At 32.2% G+C, this 16,845-nt stretch overlaps 1 protein-coding gene across 6 annotated transcripts in view; it reads right to left on the reverse strand.

Moving 5' to 3' along the window:
* Positions 1-16,845, reverse strand: part of NOVA1 (NOVA alternative splicing regulator 1) — a 138,779-nt gene that overhangs the window by 90,625 nt on the left and 31,309 nt on the right. The window contains exon 1 of one of the 6 annotated variants that reach the window (XM_061998418.1): positions 396-456. The exons of the other annotated variants lie outside the window; for them this stretch is intronic. The gene's annotated coding sequence lies outside the window, so the exon portion shown is untranslated. Of the gene's footprint in view, positions 1-395; positions 457-16,845 lie in introns of those variants that run through there. 6 annotated transcript variants of the gene reach the window in all.

A 16,845-nucleotide genomic window follows, 5' to 3' on the forward strand; every position in this document is an offset into this window, starting at 1 on the left:
TATCATTTATTAAAAATAAGTAAGACTTGAGGTATATATTCTGAGGCAAAAAAATATATGAGGAGAGTTAACTTGATATTGGAACAGCAAATCTCACAAGCAGATGGAATAAAATTTTGGCCTAATTTAAATCAATTGATATCGTTAAATTCAGAACTCTGTTGTTCAAGTCAAACTGTCAGCTCATCATAAGATAGTACTTAAGGAAGCAACCTGCAAGCCACTGAAAAGTACTTTCTCCTTACTGATATCTAAAAAGCAGAAACTTGTAAATGTATCCACAGAACACGTAGGCTGGCAGAAAAAGAGGTTTGAAAATAGATCTAAGGTCCAAATTCAACATGGTAGTATTTTTGTGTACCGATCTGGACTACAGAGACTTTAAGTATCAGTACCTTTACAGGATGGAAATTACAGCTGCCTGCCGCACTCTCCTTCCCAGCAGTATCAGTCAAAGCTCACATTTCCAGTCTGTGATATCTGGTAAAAAATTGAATGGAACGCCATGTCACTGCTCTGCAGACTTCTGAAACTGAAGTATCTGCTTTTTTTTTTTTTTTTGCCTATAATGACTAGAAGACCTCATATGCTGTCTCTAACAAGCATATCAGATTCGAACTAGTTCTCCGAAGTCTAAAAGAGCTAAGGTTTTTAGGAATGCATGGACTAACGTGCTTTGCCGCTCATTTTGAAAACCAGTGAATACCAAAAAAATTCTAATGCTTACTCGGTTCTCTGGAAAAAACATCATCTTCGTTTGTAACCAGTATATCTACAATAGTCTTACCAAAGAGAAATTGAGACTTTCTAACTTTCAATGTGCTCTCGAAGTAGCTGAAGGCCTTTGATTTGCTCATTTTTCTAACTGCTCATCTGCTACAAAAGTGACAGAGGGAATTACTGTATTAAGGGAAACGAAGAGAAATTAAAACAAAAGTTTAGACAGAGTTGTCACAGGAGGACCTGAAATTAAAATTAGATTCTACAACAGAAGATGATTCTTTAAGTGCTATAAAATACCCCAGACAAAAGTGGGATATAGATTTTTTTAAAAATTTTTATCTGGGATCTTGAATTTTAATAGAATCATAATGAACTAATAATTCTAATTTAACTCTACACTTATCCTAAAGAATATTTATATTCATAAGACTTTAACTACATGCTTTGGAACCTTGATTTGGTTGTAAGACTTACCATTTCTGTTTATTTTTGTAATACATAGGCACAAAAAATATATTGGTTGTTAATTTTATGGGGAAAGTAAATTACTGCAATTTTCTTGTTTCAAAGGTAAGTTGTTTGGTTACCGAAGAAAAGCACTGTACACTAATGGTTAACAAATGAAGAATTAAATCTTTCAAGGGAACAGTTCAAAAGCTATAGAAGATTAACATCAAGGATTTTCTTCCCAATACTTGTTATGTTCCACCTAGGTTTGTGAAAAAAAAAAAAAAAAAAAAAAACAAACCAACCCACAGGCTGTATTTTAGAGCCTAAGAAATCCAAACAGTCACCATGAAAACAATACAAGAGTTAAGCAGCTGAAAAAAGATCTTTTTCAAAAGTGTGTCCCAAACTTTTGTACATATACACGTGGATATTTTCTGATTCTGTAAATCTTCTTTTCAAATATGCAATGAGTAGCTTTATTAGATGATTCTTCAATTGCAAAACTTTGCAAGAGATTGCAATTGTCCAAGCATTAACTCCATATAAAAATATTGTTGTTGGAACTGTAATAGTAATTGAGCTAGTCGTAAGACAAGGAAAATATCTGGAAAACTCATGATAATTCACATATCAGGAACATGTATTAAATTACGTGGCTTTATTTATTTTTTAGCAAAGCGTGTAGGTAAAGTGAAATCACGTATACTCCTGCACTTAATGGAACAGATCAAGATATATGGGCTGAGGATTTCTTCACTTGCAACAGCAGCTTTTGGACATCAGTTCTATTTTGGACATCAAAGAGAAAAGCCTTCTCAAAAGTTGCAAATAACACGCACTTTTTTAACATATGATGGCACATAATACTTTAGGTGTGAATGAATATATTATATATGTATGTATTTGCTTTGTAAGTTCTAGCAGTAAAAAACTAAAAACTAAATAGTAAAAAAAATAAAAACCAATAAGTACTATGATCACGAGACCCATAGTTTTCTTCACATTTTATATTAGGTATTCTATAAATCCACTGAATACATAGAACACTCGTGTATGTATTCCAAATACAATAAAAACAATCTAACAGATAACAAGGAAACAATTTATGTAAAGAAATATCTGTTTCTCCAATGAACAAGCAAGAATGTCATCAAAAACCACTCAATTTATATATTCTATAGCATTAGTATAACTATTTTCAACTTTTCCCCTAATAGTCCTCCATTCTACTCAGTCAAACAGAATATCCTTCCAAGGTGTTTTATGTATTCATCTCATATAACAGAAGATTTTTTTTCTTCTTTTTGTTGAAAGATAATTTCTGTAAAAACTTTTAAACCATCTATTTCTTTATATCATAAAAAGAATACACAGAAAAGAACAGATAAATACAGACATAGAATTACTATATTCTCAGAAAACTCTGGTACATTTCTCTTTTTCCCATTATTATACAAACAAATGGATGTGCTTTACTGGTAATGTATCCTGTACTTTATCATATACTTTCACAGTATGAAATAATATTTTGTAATATAACATAGCACACATGAAACCTAAAAATATTTAAAAGATGAGATTTGATTATCCCATATAAAGCATGGCTTTGCAGAAGTGAACATACTGTTATTTTGCAACTGGCATCAGGTATTTGAAAATACATGACTGCTCACTTCTTTGGCAATATTTACCTAAAATGAAGAGAAAAAAGTAAAGAGTAGAAAAGATGTACAGTCTACAGTCCTTTTTATTACTTCACTCTTAAAATTTGTATTTTAAGAAAACTTTTGGGAGTTGTTTCTACTCTAGTATATGACATTTAGGTGCAATACAGAAGGACGAGTTTTGAATGTTAAAAAAAGATTTTGAACAAAATAAGCAACAGAAATCCTTGCTGAACTTGAGGTCACCTTCACAGTAGCACGCTAAAGATGTTCTACCTCTATAAAGGGTCAATATCTACACTGATAATTCCTATTTAATGTTTCGTTAAGTTTAAAATTCACACTAAGTATCTGGTATATATGGAAAAAAGATATGACAGAAAACATGAACATACATTGGTCGTGAAGAACAGAACGAAGAATAAGATCACGAGCTCAAAAGGAAGGAAGTAGTAGGATTTTGTGTGTTACTGCTATATTTTAGAACTATGCTTAATGAGCATACTCAAACCTCAAACTCAGTTCAACTGATCAATCAAAATAGAACTGTCAGACTCTACATTAGTATTCCTGAAGCCACATTTTATTGAAGGTCCTTAAATCAGTATTGCATTAATAACTTTCCACCAAAGCGTTCCCTCCAATAGTTAGACTAATAAATTGAAATTTAGTAAAGAATAGAATGAAAATATCCACCGTCATGCGGTAGTGGCAGTTCATTCATTTCTTTTAAAGGAAGCCCAGTTGAATATAAAAAGACAAGTGAATTTGAAATATTTTTACTCATACTGATTTTCTTCTCATGTTTGCTTTCTACTTCAGTAATACTATGCAGTACTACTTCTTTCTGAAGTATTAAGACTGAAATACAAGAATTTTTTTTCTAGAATATAAGGTCTACATACATAAGAAATTATTTTGTCTGGCTGCTCTTACACATGTGAATACAAAATACAAAACTGTCTAAATTGCATAATTAACTAAAACTAAATTAGTTGACATCTGTAGTTAAACAGCAGAAACTTGTACAGTAGAAGGAAGCTCAAATACCTGCTCACTGTTTTGAAAACACAAAAGTAGTTATATGACATACAACTACCCTATTCTTCCAATGGGAGACACAGTCAGAATATTTATTTGTAATCTGCCTTAGAAAATAAACCCTATGACTTAATAATAATTTGTTTAGAAAGTAGTTTTATTTTAGCAGTCTAATATAACTAGATACTGTCATTAAGACGTTGCCCATTGTGAGACTAGATTTACAATAACATGCTTTTAGATTTGAAAAAAAAATGCTTCAAAAGACACACTGATTTTCCTTTTAGAATTGCAATGCACTGTAGTCTTCTGATTTAAGTTAGAAATACTAGTGATTATATATTTTTAAGCCTTTTATAACTACAGCGGATATGGAAGATCTGGAGGAAAACAAATACTCTTACTCTCCTTCTCCATAATACATTCTAAATACTGGCAAACAAGACAGTTACTTGAAGACTACAACTAAACCAGGAGTGGCTGTTTTGTTCTACAACATGCCAATCACACAACAGTTGCTTTTCACGGTAAGAAGAGCTTGTATTTCAGTTTAATAGCTATTCCAACAACAAATCAAGAATTAATGTGCATCTGTATATATCATATGCCTATACAAGACTGAACTTTCAATATTTATTACCTCTATTCTTTATCAGACTACAAAGCTCTGCTTTGGGAGAGAACAAGACATATTTCATATGCCTATGTGATGCATAACAGAATAAAGTCAGAGAATGAACCAAAATATAACCGAGGTAGATACAATTATAAGCAGAGATGCTGCCCAGCCCCAATCTGAGATACAGATTGTCAGGGTGGCAAAAGTAAGAACTTTAAAGCCTCATAAGGAGAATCCTGTCTAAATCAGGACTTTGTGCCGTAGTCCTCCTCTGCGGTTCTACCAATTATTTATTGATTTCTTTTAAAGAGGCTAAATCCCTCTCAATACAATAGTGAGTGCCTGGCAAAGTACATCCAAATTATGTACTGCACTCCTACAAAATTCACAACTAAGATTAAATATAAAGAGATCTCTAAGGAGTTCACAGATCAGAACTAAAACTCCACTAATCTTAGCATATCACTATACAGACTACACAGTTCAGGAAATGAACAAGCTTTCAGAAACACAAACACCGTATGGCCACATAAAAACACTACTCTTTTTAACGTGAGGATCCACAAACTAGTATTTCTTCCTAGTGACAACTACCAGCTACATGTATACTAGTAAATAGCTCAGAAATCATCTTGAACTCACATGACAATAAGCCTAGAAAGCCACACTGTTTCAGGGATGCTGGAAGGAGATTTTTATTTGGTTAATTTTTGATTGGAAGGTGCTGTTCAGGTGAGGAAATTAGAAGAAGGCTATTATACTTTCCTGTTTAACATTTCAAAAACATATTCCACTCAGATACCTGAAAATTATATAGTTTCAACTGCTGGAAAATCAACATTCAGCTCTCCTTAATAGTAGAGAAGCATAATGAATTTTGAATTTTAATAAAGGCTAAATATATTAATTTTATCAAAAGTAGGTTACAGTTTAGATAACTTCAACTATCTCAAGCTTGAGACAGTAAAAAATGAAAAATTTTAACACAGGAGATGGTAGAAACGTGATGAGCTAAAATATATTTTATTACACTTTAGAAATTTCATTACTAAGAAAGTATACTATCACCAGAAAGCATACAAAATGCATGTATCACTCATGACTGTCCATTTCTAAATAGTCATCATTTGTGGATTTTTTAGAAAATCTTTTTAGAGGAACTGTTTTGATTTTTTATTTCAATACTATTGTTTTGATATATTGGTAATTCACATTGATTTGTTATATCTGAAAAAATATTAATAGACAAAGATATTTTTAAAAGATTTTTTTTTTCCTCGCAAATACTAAGATACTATATTTCTCAATATAACATACCCCATTGAACATGACCAATGCATTTTTTCCAACACACTAAAATAAGTAAAACTCACATAAAAGAAAAAGAAATTCCAAAACACTTTTAAATTATCCCACTACACAAGATAAAGTCAAAAATGGCAAATTACTACAATCAACATGAAGATATTGGGGTTATGGAGTCTCCTTCCTTGGAGGTCTTTGAGACTCGCCTGGACACATTCCTATGCGATCTGATCTAGGTGGACCTGCTCCTGCAGGGGGATTGGACTAAAGGTCCCTTCCAACCCTACCATTCTATGATTCTATTATATTAGAACTAAAAGCATATCAGCACTACTAATCTAAAGTAAAAAGCATGCATCTGTTTTGCCAAAATTTAAACTGTTGTGGTTTCAGCAACAGTATATTATTGTATATTATTTTTATTTACAATCTTACTGCATATGCATCACAATAAGAAAGAAGGCTTGGAGACGTCTCGTGCTTTTAGTATTTCCTATTAGCCACAGGAAGTTAGAAGAAACTGTCAACCTCTGCCCACTAAATCCAAGTTCAATATTCTATTACATTGTGAATTTGGATTATCATTAATCTATCATTGCTAGGTAGGAGCTATACTTTTTGCAGTTTAACCTGAAAGAGCTCATATTGCTAATGTTCTGAAAACTTCACTATTACATACTATCAAATTTTATCTAAAACACTTTCTCTAAACTGAAAAGTAGTTATATCTTTTTAATTGGGGTTTTTTTGGCATTTAGTTAATTCATCATTTAGTTAATTTCCAATTACCACAATTTGATACTCATGTACAATACCCAATTGTTTGTTATTAATTTGGATAGCCAAAGGAAAGCTCAAGCATCAAATAACCATTTGGTTACAACACTCACACAGCTTATAAGACGCCAATTATAACTAGATTCAAGGACAATGTCAAAGTAGAATGAGGACAATTAGAATACTTTTAACAATTACTAATGCTTGATTGTCACGAAAAGCATAGAGTTCTTTAGGTCTCAGGGCTACAAAATGTGAGTAATTACAAAGAATGAATCATAGAAGGGCTAAGTGTATCAGCCAATGATTATATAAAAAATAATTATGGTCTTGTTAAAAAGGTTATTAAACGAACTAGAGTTGATAATTAAATACTGTATCTCAACTCTGTGAAGGACAACCTTGTCAATATTATTTAATTCAGGAAATAAACCCAGAATTTTGAATTAGTCTTTTCATTTGTAACCAGAAATAACTTATTTTAATTTTAAAGCAACAATTTTCAAAAGCTCTCAGAAAAATAAACCCATAAACCAATTTGTTCAACACTGAATTAATTTATGATACAATAATATTCAATCTTAACTGCACAAGACTTTGAAGACAAGTATTTTATTAGTTGATGTACTGCCAATGCATAGAAGTTACAGAGGTGTATCAAGACACCTTTATTCAAGTGCAAGAGATATAAACACAGTAGTTCTTCCAAAACAACAAAACCATATAATTATTTCAAAATAATGAGGTCTAATTGGAGAAAACAATTTATTTGTTATAAAGAAATGCATCATCAGTTTTAGCAAGTTAGATTTAACTTGTAGTGCAATGATATATCCATGGACACTCTAGTTCTAAAAACACAAACTTTTACACTCAGGAAAAGTTGGTAGAAAATATGAAATTGTCAAGACTGGTGCTTTCACCTCTAAAGTCATGCAATGCACTAATCTATAACATTTCACACACTTAAAACCATCATACTTGTTACTCCAGATTACTAAATCTAGGTAACCAACAGATTATTTTTTTAAGAAAAGCAGAAGTCTATCTTTTCACAAATGCAAGTAACTTAAAAAGCATGTTATCCTGATGACAACTCTCTACATTGACTTCAAAATTAAGGTAATTGGTCTAGTATCCAATTCCTCAGAAACGGGTTTAAGCTACTTATCCCTTAAGTAATATATATTTTTCACAAGTGTCACACAGTTGAACAAGTGTGGCAGTCAAAATGGAATATCATTTTAAAACCCCCACACATAATTCATCTTTGCAAACAACACATCACTAACTTTAAACTAAAAGACTTGATACATGATGACGAACTTTGCAGTCATATTTGAATGGAAAGAAGCACAAAAGTTTAGTCTGGGTTTTTTTCCTTCTTGAAATTAAGTAATAGCCACAGATTAACTCATCAGGAAGAGCTGTAAGGTTTGTCAGCACTTATGATGGCAACAAACAGAAAGCAAACATTGAAAGTCACAATATTTTAGTGTTTAAAAACCTAAAATAGATCATTCTATAACAAGGATCATGCACTACTTAACTTCTGAAGCAGACATTATTTAGCTGATGTCATGAAGTGATCATTTAATGAATTTTTTTTTCATATACAAGATTAGAAGGCTGCAAGACTGAAGACAACCACCACAGGGTGAAGAGTAGAAGCAGACTAGTTAATACATGAGAAATAAGAGGCAATGGATCAAGTGCAAGTCTGATGGTTTATCCTAGATAGTATAGATAAAACTTGAAAACTACATCTCAGAAATCCTATCTATCCTTGTTTCATGGTCAAGAAAAGGTTGTTCCAATCCATATCTTCATTTCTGTAAATACTAGAGCAGATTTGAGGTAATTTAGCTCAAAACACACAATGATTCACACACCTAAAACAACTACTTTCCCTGAAAGACCAAAGATGGAAAGGTAAGACTGAATTATCTACCTAGATAAAGTGCAAAAATCCAAGTTACCAGGTAACTTTCCATAAAATGAGAAATAATATGTTTATTAATTAGGCCTTTAGTATTAAAATACATTTTAACATGCCTTTACTGCATTAGTTAATGATAGAGCTTCCATTAGTATACTGCCATCAAGTCTAAATAAATTCTCAGTAATTATCACTGGCCAAAGCTAAGTAAAGTTTAACTTCAACATAACAAAGATTTAATTGATCAAAGCAGGATGAGTCAGCCAGAGAAGGTAGGATGCTTTCAGACCTGTCCCCACTCCAGAACACAAGATTAGCATAAATCTATTCTGTATTTCCAGTGAAACATATTGAAAATACCACATAATAAAATTTCACTTCATTCTCAAGTACAATTAATGAAAATTGGATCCATTACTCAGAAAACATACTTACAGAATATTTTGGTACTGTAAATGTTTTTCAGTAACACAGAGATGTAAGTTATGCTGCACCAGGCTCAGCAGCTAAACTATCTCAGAATATATTTATATCTCTGTAGAATCTTTTGCCACTGATGTATTGATCTTCTCTCTTATTGCTTAAAGGACCATGATTTTTAACAACCATGAGCAGATATATGTAATTGTCAAAATATCTACAGGGAAAAGGCTTCTCCAGATTATACCACAAAACCAAAAACACATACCACAGTGGTTACTTTAAAGTGAAACTGGTAGCAAAAATTGAGCTATACAAAATCATTAAAGTAATGAATCAAAGTACTGGCTCATCTCCCAAAAGTTTTCTGAAATGGCAATGACTAATTATTGCTTTTTTTTTTTTTTTGACTTGTTATAAAACTAGTTCAATTTCAAAATTAGCAGTCTTGCTTAGCAACTCTGTAGATGAAGTAAAATATTTCATGTTCATTGCTACAAAGAAGGTAAACAGGAAACTTCAGAACAGACAGACTAGTGGCAGTCTGTGGTAACAGAAAAGAGGGCTACCCTACAAAACCATCAACACTGTTATCTTCCTCTTCCTTCAGATTCATTGACAAATTGCATGTCTTCTACAGCTACTCTCCCTCTTCCATAGCAGAAGATTTTATCACTGCCTTTATGCTGCGATTATCTACATTTTTCATCAGTCATCTAATAAAACAGTAGTCACTACTGCATGCAATCAACAACAGATTAAGAATGCAATATTAAAATTGGCAGAATAACTTTTGTATTTCTGTCTGTGAAGGAAACAAATAGCTTTCCTATTTCAAATAGTGTAACAGAGGCTTCCCAAAGCCTCCAATGAGATTCTCAATAGCAAGTTTCTTCAAATGACTGTGTACCTATAGTCCATTCACTTTATAAACAGGCATCTATCCCAGTGCACTATATCATTTAATTGCTGGACTGGACACAGCTTATTCTGCTCAACCAATACTATTCAGACACATGCTTTCAACTACAATGTTACTTTTTTATTAAATGATTTGTCCCTCATCACCTTGTTTTTCTAAGCTAAATTTCTAAATGGAAACTCCGATGCAAGAACTGTGTTCTTATAGCCAAGTAAAATTATCTATTATCCTGAAGCACTAACCAATACCATACTGTTTTTTATAATTACTGAGAATCACTCTTAGAAGAATATCTATAGAGTACTACAAGCTAGAATGCAAGACAGATAGCACATGCTTTGGAATTTAAGAGGGAGACTGTATGCAGAACTGCTTAGTAGAAAAAAAAAATCTGCAAGTGTAAAGAAAATGGTATGTTATTATTAAAAAAATTTAAAATCTTAAACACAGCATGATATCACTTAAAACTACACACAAGTACACATTAACATCTTTTGTGAAACCAAACCAAAAGTATCTGCATATGCATGATCATTTGTCACTGACTTCATATGAGCACTTTTTCAATGCTTATACAGAAAATATTTAATTAATATGGGACCTAAACAGGTGCACCTAAGGACTGTACCCATGGTCCAAAATCATACTTAGAAATAAAGACCAAAAAACAGGCCCAAGATACCATTCAAGTGAGTTTTCATATACAATGGATTTCTTCTGGCTTGCAACTTATTTCTCGAAGTCATCAGAAAAACACCATGAAGATCCTCCATACTAAATCACTTTCATAAAATCAAGTTCTCAAATTAATATCCCATAGTCTGCTTTCATTAGATTGAGATTTTGAACACAGGATGTTGGGGGGAGGAGTGGGCAAGGGGAGATACTGTTCTTACTCATATTTATTCACATGAGTGCATCACCTCAAAAACCCAACATAAATTAGTTTACGTAGGTTTTGGTTTTTTTTTTTTTTAATTTCAACAAAATGACCAGCATCTCCCGGTAAAATCCCAAATCATCAAAATTAAAGAGATAATGGCTCTTTGCATGTTCTGTAAAATGTAGTTCTCTGTGGGAAACCACGATGCAGAACTCAATACAGTGTGAGAAAGAAGTGGACTGGCACCTGAACACAGCATGCACATGTAATTGATTGAAGAAGCCTTTGCCTGAACAGGAGACAGAAGTAGCAAACAAGTTATCAGCACAGCTGCTCTGAAGGCCATTGAACAAAAACAATTCTACTTAGAAGGAACTAAGTGTCGGGTATAAACAAAGGAGATGCTTGTACAATAAAGGATTCAGATTCTGCTTCTGCTTGCACAATAACCAGGGTCCACGTCTTCACTTGCTGCAGTTCTCAAAATGATTTCCAAACCTATAATTTTTTTTTTCTCAAGAAAATTAAAAAAACCCCTAAATCATTGGATTTAAGCCACTCCCAACATCTTAAAGTTGTAAACATAGAGTAAGAGAAGGATAGAATTGACAATTCAGCTGATCAGCATCAGCTCTTTAAGAAAAAGACTTAGTATAAATCAGTGTAGAAAAAATATATTCAAGTAATTTATAGTTAGAGAAAAAAGAATGACAGGCATCTAGGACTTCTGCAATGTCTTTTATTCACTTTTAGCATTTCTTTCTGCTGCTGACAATGCTAATTTCTAAATACAATTAAATTCCTAATGTGTTCTACTGATGGTAAGATCTTTAAGTTATTATAGCTTACTAAAAATATGAAATAATGAAAACAAGTCTCTATATATTGATAATAGTATTCAGAAGACACAACATGACATTTTATAGAATAGATATGAAATTAAAAATATTGGGAGAAAACTTTTTAATATTTCTGCTAACTTCCATCTTTGACAACTGTGTAATTATCGATTACCTCTAAATACTTTGACTTCCCTGTAAACACTCCTCAGTGTTTACAGTCACATTTTAATTGCCTACTTAGTCCCAAAAAAGTACATCCCCTAGCTGATTAATGTTAATATTTTCTATCCTTGCAAAAGAGCTAGTTCACCACCAAATGTATGGTCACTCACCTGTCAAACGTGATTTGCTAGGAAAGGCAGGAAAGATAACTAGAGATATCTCATTAAAATTCTGGAATTCTACTACAGATTATTTTCAGTAATTTTTAAAAATTTTATTTTAACAGGTATTGTCAACCAAATTACGAGAAACATCACAACACTGCATTTACCTTTACAGGCTAAAGACATGCACACAGAAAAGGCAAAATAGAAACTGAAGAAATTGTTTTAGCACAGAAATGTATTGTTTCAAGGAAAAGTACACATATTGATGGCACAGGATGATTTTTTTCATCTGCCATATATATTTTTAGGAAGCAGACCAGTAACGAGAAACTTATGAACACAATCTTTATTATTTATTACTTGCAACATGTTTTATAATTGTTTGTATCTGAGACCCAAAGAAACTACAAATGCAAACGAATAGCCAGTCACAATCAGTAGAATCTGTATCTAATGCTTTTTAAGAAAGAATAGAAAGATTTCAGTACTACAAAAGGACTACACAGAAACAACACAGAATATTTCCTATTGGTCACAATCACAGGGTTGAAATGCTTTCAGTTATCCATCATGAAACTTATTTATATGATAAAACAATTACATTAATTAAACATATGATCTATCTGTATCTGAAATTTGGTAGATACAGCAATATGCCTTGTTTGCAAGTCCAGCAGTTGAGAAAGAATGGAGTAAAGTCTGCATTATGACCACATGACTGCATTATGACTCCCATTATGACCACATCTCTGAAATTGTCCAAGGGTGGGGGGTTTTGTTTTGTTAGGGGTTTTTTTCTAAATAGATTTCTATTTTTAATATTTAGCAATAAAATAACATTCATAATTCATTGAGTATCTATGACAATTACCCAGAGTCTTAAATCAGTTTAGTTGTTGATCCTCCTCCTCGAAAAATTGTATCACACAAGACATGTAAAATTACAACCACCATATCTACATGAGGGATATGGATCACTTTACTGTCACATACAACAAAACAGACTAACTTCCTACATAACAGGAACAGTACAATTTCTTTCACAAGGCACACATCACCAAAGATAGAGAGTATGTATGGGAAAGAGGAAGCACAACAAAGTTCATCATTGAACACACAGGATACTTCATATTTATTAGATAAAGTGTCTCTCTGGACCTCTTACTTTTTGTAACTTAAAGATATGCAATTTTTACATACTTTGAAAAATAATTCCACGATGAGGAAGCATGTCTTTGTCAAGTCTACCTTTGCTTTAAGGTCCTCCAAAGAGTTAGACTAAATGTACAGATGATGAAGGATTTAGAGCTTCAACACTACTACTTCAGATGGTCTCAGATACGACCTCAAGGTAGGAGGAACAGCAGAAAAGGTGTTTGTTAAAAGACTTATCATCTTGTGGGGGTTGTGGAGTCTCCTTCCTTGGATGTTTTCAAGATATGCCTGGACATGTTCCTATGCGACCTGATCTAGGTTGATCTGCTTCTGCAGGGGGGTTGGACTAGATGATCTCTAAAGGTCCCTTCCAACCCTACCATTCCATGATTCTATGATCTCTGGCTGCAGGACCAGAAATAGTCAATATTCAACCTATTTTGCCTGGAAAACAGATCTAACTTGTTTGCTAAAACCAGAATGGCAACCCATGAGGTAATCACACCAAATCCCTATTTTAAACTTCTAGTGACAGAATATGTACACCCATGACCTAATAATATTGGATTTAGTTTGTTCTAGCCTCAGTAGCAGGCAATGGTAAACAAGGTGAGAACCTTCGCATTATGGTCCTCTGATATTTTGCACTATAACTTAAACTTGCACATTGAATCCATCTTGTCCAAAGTGAGTACTGGATTTTCCAAATAGCAAAATCTAAACCATACAGTTAGAAAGTTCATTTCCAAAAGGAAAAAAAGTAAAAAACAAACAAACAAACAAAAACCCCCCCAAAAAATCCCCACAATAAACCAACCAAAATCTTTTCTTACTATGTAGAAATAAAATAGCTTTTTCCTGTAGAAGATAAATGGTAAAATGGGCTTTAGAAAATTGTACTTTAAAATTAATGAAGCCTTAGAATATTGAAGATAAATTATTAAATTGCTTCTTTGAAAAAAGGTAGGCTTTATGTTTTTGCATAATACCTAACAAATTGTGAAAGATTTTCTTCACTCTGTCTGTGTAACAATGATGTGTTGACTCTGGCTTATGCTAACCTGCCACATATTTAAAACAATTTGGGGTGGGACATCAGGGTTGATAACCAAGTAGACAAAGCCTTTACACACCTCACAGAAATTCCCTATATCTTAGAAGTACTGTTTTTTTCTCAAGAGATATACAAATGCCAGAGTCTTAAATGCAAATATTATTATACAAAGTAATTATACAAATGGGGGCGGGGGGGAGGAGGAAATGCCAAAAGGGTAGCTCTTCATCTGTGACTGAAAAAAAACGAGAATGCTTTTTTATCATTCTAAAAAAAGTTATACCATAATGATTACTACAAACATTTTTTAAAAAAACAAAACAAAATTAAAAAAACCCAACCTTCAGCATAAATACAAAACCCATAATTTTAGGATAATTCCTTAAATGTTCATTATAATTAAAGGCTCACTGAGCCTAAAATAAAATTACTGTGTAAGAGATACTAATTTTCTCTTCTCCTGCATTAATGGAAAGGCAAGGAGAGGGGCCAAGCTACAGAAGAGGACATCTTAGGTTTTTAATTACAATACATAAATAAGATTAAATTCACTCTAGTTTTGAATACGAGTAAGTTTCGGATAATTTTAAATACCTACTGATTGTGCTTGATCTTACCAATAGTTATATAGAAGGTTCTTCTGAGAAGTAACAATAAAATATGAACACTAAAGAACTTGCAAAAATCTAAGTAGGACTACTTACAAATGAACTATTTTCCATACTAGTTCATTCTAGAAAGTATAATCTAAGAAAAAGCAAACAAATAAACAAAAAAAACCATGTTTACCATCACTGATATTTATAATCTGGAAATCAAACATGTTTCTCCTAGTAAAAATGTAGCACATGCAGTTGTAAGAAATAAATTTAACTGTGTAACTAGCTACACTTGCTTTCAGCACATACAGGAGGCATTTCCAGTTGCTAGGCTATTATATACTATATTAAGTTACATGTAAACATCCTCAAAGAATTGGTATATAGAGCTTGTCATAAGAAGAGTAAAATCTTTAAACATACTACTACTGCATTCAGAAAAATCTGTGTAAGGGTTTGATTTCTTCAATATTCACTTTTAGAACCTCCAAAAGTGGTTAGAAAACACAACAAAACCAGTCGCAAATGTTTAAAAGGAAGATAGGAGCTTCCTATTTAGGCAGACAGTAATTCTCCTCTTACTTCCCCTCTGTTGCCAAGTATCTTTTGCCTACTTCTTGCCTGAAGATGTAACCCAAATACAAATCTGTCCCAACAATTAAATCAGAAACTGATCAGTTGACGTTTTACTGAAGATACTACAGACTCCTTTCAATCTATCTTCCCCCTTTCTGAAACTTAGCTTTTCACTGTAATACCTAGGTTTCACTACCTAGTTAAAACAGAGTCAGACTCCTATCGTACACAAGACACAATAATCAATCCAATGGCTTTGTCTTGATGAATGTATGTAGGAAGTAATACAGACATCTCTTAAATTCAAAGTTCTGGTTATGCAGTTTTCTTAGACATTTTATGTATGTTCTCTTTTTAACATTCTTTGAGACTAATGCATTTAACAATGCATGAGAAACCCTCTATTCAGAAGACATAAATGTAAAAGACAGAATCTAAGTTGTGCAATAAAGACCTCACAGCTTTCAACAAAGAGAAGACATTAACTTTCTTCTAAGAAGGGAAGATTAATTTCAACTACATTTTTGAAAATAAGTTTTAAAAAGTTTGTTCTATATTTTTAAATATGAAAAGAAATTGTCTCATAATAATTTCTAAGTTTATTCTCTTGCTTTTTAATATATCTAGACCACAGTAAATATTCTGATAATACTCTCAAAAATAGTAATTTTCATTGTATTAACATTTATATCTGACAATTAATGTGCCTTGTACTAACTCTTTTTAGGATAAAAAAAGAATTATCACCATTAAAGTTAAGTAGTTTGTATGGTATATAGCAGATTTCATATATGATGATTTAAATCTAAAAGCAATAGAAATTTTTTATGATGTTTTACTTGAGATTTAACTTTTTGCCATGTAACTTTATCACAGCATTTAGATTTTGCTAACGTATTCCAATTTTTAAAGAGATTTTTTTCAGATATAACCCATTCAATTCTCCTGCTTGATCCTGCAGGAAGGATATTAAGCTAAATTTAGGTTATTACCATCATTTCTATGGTAACAGATGGATGTGAAACACAGAATTATGACTTCACTGCATGACTACAGAAAAGTCGGATGGTGGAGGAAGAAAGGTAATATTCAAAATATCTACAGCTGTAGCAGGGAAGAACATACTCATTAAGAAAAGGAACTGGCCTTGGAAAAAAATACGTGAGGCTTTTTTTTCAAAATCTCTAAAGGTAAATCTTTCCCTAACAAACACCTTATTGACTTTTTTTTTTTTTTTTATTTAAATCAATCTCCCGAGTCTGACTTAATTAAAAGAAAAGAAAGCTTCAAAATATCGGTTACGCACAAGATTAAAAATAGGTATGAATCTATTTAGAATCGCTAGAGGTTAAAATGAAGAAAAAATACAAATATTAAACACTAATTCAAATGTATTCCATTTTTTAAAAAAGGGTAAGAAGAGAGAGCATATTTTAGGTAATATAAACCAGAAGAAAAGGGTTTTTTCATTATTTTTGCTCTTTACGGATTCTACATGCAATTTATACAATGATTTCTCAACTAAGAGTTGCAAACATCATTAAATT

The sequence above is a fragment of the Colius striatus genome, chromosome 6 (assembly GCF_028858725.1).
Source record: "Colius striatus isolate bColStr4 chromosome 6, bColStr4.1.hap1, whole genome shotgun sequence".
NCBI lineage: Eukaryota > Metazoa > Chordata > Aves > Coliiformes > Coliidae > Colius > Colius striatus.